We start from the raw sequence: 9,106 nt of genomic DNA, 5'->3' as shown, positions 1-9,106 counted from the left end.
TTTAGAAAATGAAATATTAAATGTAAACAATCACACACATCTGTATTTCCCAAAGGATGTCTAACATATGTTAACTAATTAGTTTAATATAACAACATTTTCTCATACGTTTTATTTTATGTTGCACATGTGATTGCGTAGGACAAAAATACCACCAAAGTCATTTCGCACATGCGCGGACCGATCTGGTTGTTGTACGGATCGAGTAGCCACACCCTTCTCAAAAGCGATCTTCACAAACCAATGGGTGACGTCACGGACACTACGTCCATATTTTTTTTACGGTCTATGGTTTGCACATAGGTCACACGTGACAGCAGAGCAAAGTTCAGTTTCAAATCAGTAGTGTTTTAAAAGCTAGGTACGTGTGTCGGGACAGTCAGTGTCGAGCGACCCACCTCTAACCACCAACAATTGTGTTGATCCATAGTCCCTTTCACTGTATTATCCTTCGGTATTAGTGATCGACGTTGACCAACTTTTTAAACAGCCGTTAAGTTACTTTCCTGGGAAGGCAAGCCGTGCTGTTTTCTGCTCATCGTCAATTGTAAGTATTACTCTGTATTACACGACCTAAAGTTAGGGCAGTATGCTATTGATTACAATTATAGCATATTATGTTTACCTCATGTGTAATATGATTTGTGATTTCTGAATATGATTGAAAAGTACTTCACGGGGTTAATAAAATGCAGTTTCCAGTCCAGGAAACATAAACTGGACGTTTACAACAAAATCCATTGTTCAAAGTGATTAGAGAACAGTCTTGTGACATTAAAGAAATACCTATGTTCAGAAGCGTCGATTTGGGTAGGACACGGGGGAAGATTGTCCCTAGCAATAATTTATATAACCACTGATGTCCGTTTGTTTCTTGTGTTTTATTTCTTTTATTGTATTACTTGTTATATTTAACATGAATTTATTCAGGAATCATTTAAATGAGATTAGAAATCGTTTATCCCGTTCGGTAAAAACAACGCTCCGTGTGGTTGGCAAGGCAGGCAGGTACCAGAGGCACGTACACCAGTGCAAAACGTTTTGCGTCGGTTTCCGCGGGTTGAACAACATGTTTCCAAACGGTATGCTCCTCTGCTATGGAGTGGGTTTTTTGCATTGAGCAATTTGGTACGCCACCTTATATGATGCCAACAGTGCTCGCTGGTTTACTGAAGTTGCATTTAAAAAGCGGGACGATTGTCGGCAATATTCGGCACGTTTTCGATGAAAAAACTCAAGCGGCTTATCAGCGTACTTGGGGTGTAATGTCTGTGCCGCCTTAAAGGCATTCCATGCAGTTTGACGTTTTTGTCAAACAGCGACCCCTAGAGTCACTGGGGAAAACTTGCAACTGTCGTAATTTCGCACCCCCACTCTGTACGTACCTGTGGATAGTGTTGGGCGTGAATATGCAGAGATGGACTCAGAAGATAATGACCAGGTAATGTTTCACAATTTCATACAAATATTAGGCTACTGCATGTCTACTAAACTACAGATGATGGTAATAGGATAATAAGAAGTTTATGCCAAGTGTAGAGTAGGCATATAATAATAAAGTAGCCTACCGAGTTTGCTGGCTTATTACGTTTTTACAAGATTGCAGCTTAATCACAAGTAAACAGTCTATAGTCTAACGTTATGTCAAAGTTAATTGTATACGTTGCATTATTTCATAACATTGGCCGTTATTCGTTGGCCATAAGAAATCGAAATTAGACAAATGACTACATACGTTACACATCACAACACAACACTTGAGTTTAGATGGCAAAAAAAAACATGTAAGAGAAACGAGTGTTTGTTAGCAAGTCTGCTAAATGCTCTTATGATCGTAAGCTAGCTAGACCCATGTTGAAGTTATTTTACTGGTCTAATTATCAACACTGGATGAATGAACAGCATAGTAAAAAAATACACACTACAAGCAAGCGCAACCACATAGACCGTAGGGGTGGCACGGTTCACAAAACTCTCGGTTCGGTTCGTATCACGGTTCTATGGTCACGGTTCTCGGTTCAGTACGGTTCTTGTTGTTATTTTTTTTAACACTCCAGAAATTTATTATCTTATTAATGTATTAATTATCCATAATTTAGGATACAGTATTAAAAAAGTTATATTATGTAATCATGCACAAACTGAATTTGACTTTAAAGGGGAATTCCAATCTAGACATTTTAGCCTGTTATCACGGGTAATTTATGTCCATTTTGCATTTTACATGAGGGAAAAAAAAAGAAATTTTCACGATTTTAATTATAAGATTGATAGTGTGTTGAAGCGGAATTTTCGTAACGGTCTTTAATGGACTCACTTAACCAGAATGCACTGCGCGAAACTGAATCATTAGCTCCACCCACTAACCACTGTTCGATGCAGTCTTCAGGTTTGTTTGACTGCATGCGGCGCCGCGGGAACCGACAGCTAGATGACGTCGAGGTTCCGCGAGAGCGATTTAAAAGCAAACTCCTCCATATGATTTCGCGAATCGCTCTCGCGGTACTTTGACGTCATCCGGCTGTCGATTCTTGCAACGCCACATGAAGTTTAACAAGCCTAATAACAACTTTTACCGCTCAACTTGCTCTCAAATCAACTCAAGTCAACTTGAAGTTAGCCGGCAGACGAACCCATCCAAAGAGTAACTCCGCTTTAACTGTCTCTGAAGGGGAAATCACCAAAACCCTTTGGTGAGATTTGTCAGGGGCGGTTCTCTCAAGCTTGCATTGGTGGTTTTGCTAGCGGCGTCCTCCCCGAGCTTCAACAGGAGGATGATTCGCCATACTATGACCTCGTTTACCATCGAAATGACTTTGAAGCTGTTATATTAAGGTAAAATAACTGCATAGTGTGTCTTTAATTTATTTGGCTTCATACTGTCCGCTGCCAACATTTTTAGACACAGTAAACATACCGGTCTTTCCTCGTCCCCCACCGTAGTCGCAGTGAAGCCAAGCGCAACATACGCTTCGTCATATTTCCTCGTCTTAGCTTTCGGGAGGCTTAACGTGTTTCCCTCATTATCTCCGTCTCTTTCCGACTTTCTTTTCATCCCTGTTAAATATATTTTTCCATGGTGTTTGTTATCTACACTTCTTATCTCCTGCTCTGTGATGTGTGCTCTTGTTCGGTGCAAAAAAAACACTTCCTGAAAAAGTATTTTCCCCGGGGACTCGCGCGCCCCCCCTGGTGTCGCTTCGAGCCCCCCCCTGGGGGTCGCGCCCCACTATTTGAGAAGCGCTGCGGCAATACTTCCGCTTTTAAAAAGTTGCGGAAGGGCGCCACCTAGTGGATAAGAGCGGTATTGCGGAAAGACGGAAATACTCGTCATTGGCGGGGAAGCGGTTTCTCTTGATTGACGAGATATCTCGTCAATGGCGGGGAAAGAGTTAAATGCGTCTTCGCGCAAGTTATGCAACTCAAGCGAAAAAACTCAGAACTTCAAGAACGCGCTCTCATGCAGGATCATTTGACGAGAGAGGGAGAGACAGAGAGAGAGACAGAGAGAGAGAGGTAATAATGGTGCCCACATCGAGAAATCTTCATAGAAGACTAGAAACGTGTAAAGGATTAAAGTATGTATGTCACTCATCTAATTACATTATGTTAAGGATAACACTGGATATAACTATTGTATAGTTTAATAAAATAATGTATTTTGATTACACAAATCAAACCTAACTATATGATTGTTTTAGCTGCTGACCAGCATAGGGAATCTCTATTGCTAATTTATTAGACATGTTGATGATACAGTACTGTGTGTTGTACCTTTTCTTGTTAATTTAGTCTTTTGGGGTAGCCTATCTTATGCCTAGAATTATTCAAGGAGGTTGATTCTTTTAACTTCCTTTAAAGTTTGATCAGTTGTGCATAATGACATGTGCAACAAATGGATATAGGGTGTCAGATTTGCATCATTTAAAATTCAGATGCTCTTTTTAAAATATTTTGGGTCAACCTCTGGCACAGCTTTAAAGCTGAAACTTATCAAATCCTATCAGGGGTCCAGAATGTCATTGAAACACACCAGTGGCTTTGCTATCATCAGTATTAAACATGTTACCCCTTGAAGTACTCCTCCCCGCAGACCCCCCCCCCCCACATAACAAATCCCAATTTAACCCCTGATTACATCCCAACATTTACTAAGTAGCCTTTTCCAGTAATGAACAGTTCACCTTTGTTGTTTCTCCTTATAAACATCTTAATGTAAAGGCATTTGTTGGTATTTTAGTTGCATCTATTTAATACGCGATAAAATACGCAAACGCAACCTCTTCCATTGCTGACGTTTGCAGTCCACAACACAGCAAGATTCATGAAGCGTCTTGCTTCCATGCACCTTTTCACTCCTCCCCTCTCTGCAGCTGGCTACTCTCGCCAATATTTCAGGCGAGGCAAGACGCATCTTAAACAAGCCTATAAGCATGCAAAATTGGAATTTGCTGTATGTATTGCACAAGTTTTCACACTTTGTGCTATTTATACGCATCTCCGTGAGACTGAATAATGACATATATTTAAATTTATTATAATATTTATTTATGTTTAAATTATTTAGAATATTAATTTTTTCCTACATTCCAATTTTAATGTCTGAATATTCTTTAAAAAATTCAAAGTTGTTTTCTTAGAAAGGATGTATCTGCATTATTATGCAATTTTATTGTTGTTATATATAATCAATGGTCTTAAAATGACAATAATATCTATTATCGCCATAATTTCTGGGGCAATTAACTGACTTATGAAAAGTAGCTATGGTAACAGGCCTAGATTTGACACATATATTCAGGGACAGTTTAAAATGTGAACGGGTGCAATGTAAATCTTATATTTTATGTACTTTTTTAAACTAGGTGGTATGAAATGGGAAAAGTCAGAAAGAATGAGATAAAAATAAAGGCCAGAAAAAAGAAGGTTGATCAAAGCTTGAAGAAAAATATGGAAAATGGACAGAAGTCACAAACCCATCGGTTACAAGACACACACACTGTAATGCGTGTTCGATCGAACAGCATTGAGAAATTACGTCCAAATTGTGAGTATTTAAGAACTTTTACTTTAAATTCCCTTATTAATGTATCACTTATGATTACACTGTAGTTATAAAATATAACTATTTTCATTGTTTAAAATACATTATTTTAATAATTTAAGCCTGTTGTAGTACCTTTACTACATCATAAAAATCATAACTTTTTTATTCTGTAGTCTCTTGTGATCCAGACCTACCTGCAGAGTATCATTCTGATGTACCAGAGCAGATCCAGGATGAGGTGAGTTTCTTATAAAGCTATGATGATATAACTAGATAATTTTTTAAATGAATATAATCATCTCGTCTAATACTTATTGTGATAATTTTATAATACTTAGGGTTTTGATTTCTCTTTCAGAAAACTGCAGGTCAATAAACGACATGAGTTTATTAGTGAGCCATGTTGCTACATCACGTGACATACGTGTCATCACGTCATGTCATTCCAGCACAAAAACAGCCGCATGCCTCTTCTTCTTCTTCGTTGGATAACTCCTCTGCCAGGGCATCATGGGATAGTGAAGTGTCCATCGTATGCACACTGCAAAATCTAACCGGAAGTAGTAGGTCATCCGGGTGCTTTTCGCATACTGTTTTTCGAATACTATGTATTCGGACATACTACTCGCTTTGCCTACTGCATTTGGCGTACTATATAGTATGAAGTAGGCGGTTACGGACGCAGCATCTGTTTTCCCATTGTGGTCTGTTAATGTCAATGTTTAACTTGAATAATGACTGTCATCCTGTTTGTTGTGTTATTTATAGTTTATTCTTTTATTGTTCTCCTCATCTCCATCGTCTTCCTCCGGTCAAATACCTCACTTTCTGCTTTAGCTTTTTTACTTCATTCTACGCACTTTACAGTTTATCAAAGTTTATAAGTTAATTTACTTATTTAACATGAAGTTTACATCACATTTTCTTTTTTTTTATCTTATGTGCACACAAAATCAGTAACCTATATTATGTAGCCCTATATTGTGCCATCTGAACGGTACTGCAAAACATTTTAAAATACTATAAAAAGACTGTTTTCACATTTACTTTTTAACAAAATATGTGTATGATTTGGAAACTTAAAACCAAAATTTGACTTGACTCAACTTGACTAACTTTTGGCAACTTAGGATTTGAGTACAAAGTGCAAGCTAGTTGAAGAATGTAGAGGTGTAATGTAACAAGTCATTTTTAATGGTTTAAAGCACAATACAGCACAGATTAATACCTTATAGAACATTTGCTATGATTAATTGCACATATAAAGGCAATCTCCTCTCTTTAGTCAGGTTGAGCCTATGAAATCAGTCTATATAGAGATATAGAGTTCCCTTAGCACATAAAAATGTGTTTAAGAAGTAATTTAATCCCAAATGCTATACAAATTTTTAATTCCTCAAGCGATTGATAAAGCAAGTGCAATTTGAGATATTGTGATAATGTGATATTCTAATGGATATTGGTCTTTGTTTTATGTATTATTTTGTAATTCCGTTTGTTTCTTTTATGTTGATGGCGAGCCTAAGAAAAATTTCCACCTTGGTGGACAATTGAGACATACAATACAAACATATCAAAAACATGTTACTTTTCAAACCATTCATTCGTTTGTTTGTTGTTGTTTTGTTTTCAAATAAATCAGAACAAGTTAATCGACTCAAACTTGGCCACTTATTATACATATACATGTCTAATGGTGCTACACTTTTGCAAGATACAACACTTACCCATAATACACTGCAAAATCCTCAGCCAATGAGATGCAAGTCTATTGGTTTTATTAATCTTACAAGTAATCACAACATGAAAGGATTAAGTAAAATTGGCAAAAGTGACAGTTCATTTTTTGTGTGTGTGCAGAACAGTTTTTTTTTTAGAACAAATTTAAGTGAATTTGGTCCTTAATTTTATCCTCATCAAGCCTGAGAACAATTAATGGCTTATTTAAAGTATCCTGTGGTTTTCTTCCCTTTCTATTGAGAATAAAAGACTTCTGCAAACCACAGTTAAGATCTGTTCAGAAATTACTGGCGTGACTTAAGGAAGGCTCACAGTAAGTATGGTGATGATAGATATAGTATGGCATCTATTGTAATCTTATTTTGAACTGTTAGGGTGACATATACAGTCTGTTGTGTTGTTATTCCCAAATTAAAAAAGCTGCTTGAGTGTTTCACAAAGAAATGCTGATGATTCGAGCGAACTTCTGCTTTTTCTAGGTGACACCAGTCCACACACATGTATACACTCACCTAAAGGATTATTAGGAACACCTGTTCAATTTGTCATTAATGCAATTATCTAATCAACCAATCACATGGCAGTTGCTTCAATGCATTTAGGGGTGTGGCCCTGGTCAAGACAATCTCCTGAACTTCAAACTGAATGACAGAGTGGGAAAGAAAGGTGATTTAAGCAATTTTGAGCGTGGCATGTTGTCGGTGCCAGACGGGCCGGTCTGAGTTTTTCACAATCTGCTCAGTTACTGGGATTTTCACACACAACCATTTCTAGGGTTTACAAAGAATGGTGTGAAAAGGGAAAAACATCCAGTATAACCCCATTCACACAGACCTTTGGTCCCAGAAAATATGCAGCAAAGCATCTGTGAAGCCACAACACGCACAATTTTGAGGCGGATGGGCTACAACAGCAGAAGACCCCACCGGGTACCACTCATCTCCACTACAAATAGGAAAAAGAGGCTACAATTTGCACGAGCTCGCCAAAATTGGACAGTTGAAGACTGGAAAAATGTTGCCTGGTCTAAAGAGTCTCTATTTCTGTTGAGACATTCAGATGGTATGAATTTCAGAATTTGGTGTTAATAGAATGAGAACATGGATCCATGTCACAAAGCTTGAATCATTTCAAATTGGTTTCTTGAACATGACAATGAGTTCACTGTACTAAATATAGATAGATAGATAGGTAGATAGATAGGTAGATAGGTAGGTAGATAGGTAGACCTCAAGATAGGTAGATAGATAGACCTCAAGATAGGTAGATAGATCTAAAGATAGGTAGATGGATAGATGAATGGACGGATAGATGAATGGATAGATCTCAAGATAGGTAGATAGATAGATAGACAGACAGACAGATACATAGATAGATACATAGAAAAATGGATACTTGTAGAATTGATACTTAAATACTTTTAGGACCTAAATATGAGAAAAAAACTAATTAACAAATTCTTTTTTAACATCAAATTGACATCCACACTGTCATGCCTATCGCTTTTATCCACGAGGCGGCGCTGCAGTTTAATTTTTCATGTTGGAAAAAATTTCAGCTGTCAGAATCAATTCAAGACAAAATCACATTTCAATGAGGGTCAATGCTGAATTAAAGGAAATTCACTTTAATTCTATTACAGGTAAATTTCCCATCTTGAATTAATTATTTGACCCAATCCTTAATGATACACGTGGCACTGCTTTTTAAATCACATTTTAAATATAGCCTAGTAATTTATTATAATCTCTAGACTACTTCAGTATTTTACCAACAAAGTTTAAATGCTTTCTTGTATTGAAAAACTTAAATAGATTATGTCTTTGTAATAATATCATCCAAAGCAAAGAATTTAGTATGAGAATATCATTGTAAAAAATAATATGCTGACTTTACTTAAAAATATATGCATAATGTTTGCATCCCCTTTTGTTTTACATGGATTTTTAAGCAATTGCATAAATTGCTTTAAATTCCATGTGAAACTTACTTAAAAAATAGACCCAAAATGATGCACTATATTTTTAAGTAAATCAAGCCTTTATTTTTTTCAGTAGCTTTTAGCATTTTGGTAATTTTAGACAATTAAAGCATAATATAGGCCTAGGTACTTCAAATTATGGGTCGGTTTCCTGGACAGGTCTTATCCTACTCCCAGAATTGAATGCATGTTTGAGTTGCCTTAATTTAAAAAACCTTGCACTGATGTATTGTAACATATATCAGTGCTATTGTTTTATTATGCACAATGCACACCAGTATTGTTTTTTTTTTTGTAAGATATGTTTGAAAAAACACTTAAATTACCTAATATAACTA

The 9,106-nt window shown here is 36.7% G+C and overlaps 1 long non-coding RNA gene across 1 annotated transcript; it reads left to right on the top strand.

The window, feature by feature from the left end:
- The first annotated feature begins 281 nt into the window (after nucleotides 1–281).
- LOC141366243 (uncharacterized) lies at nucleotides 282–7,945 on the top strand. The gene is made up of 4 exons (XR_012371346.1): nucleotides 282–547; nucleotides 4,866–5,047; nucleotides 5,221–5,285; nucleotides 5,406–7,945. It is a non-coding gene; the product is annotated as an uncharacterized lncRNA (long non-coding RNA).
- Nucleotides 7,946–9,106: the final 1,161 nt, after the last annotated feature.

The sequence above is a fragment of the Misgurnus anguillicaudatus genome, chromosome 9 (assembly GCF_027580225.2).
Source record: "Misgurnus anguillicaudatus chromosome 9, ASM2758022v2, whole genome shotgun sequence".
Taxonomy (NCBI): domain Eukaryota; kingdom Metazoa; phylum Chordata; class Actinopteri; order Cypriniformes; family Cobitidae; genus Misgurnus; species Misgurnus anguillicaudatus.
Note: the sequence above shows the minus strand (reverse complement) of the source record. Positions and strands in the feature narration are given on the sequence as shown.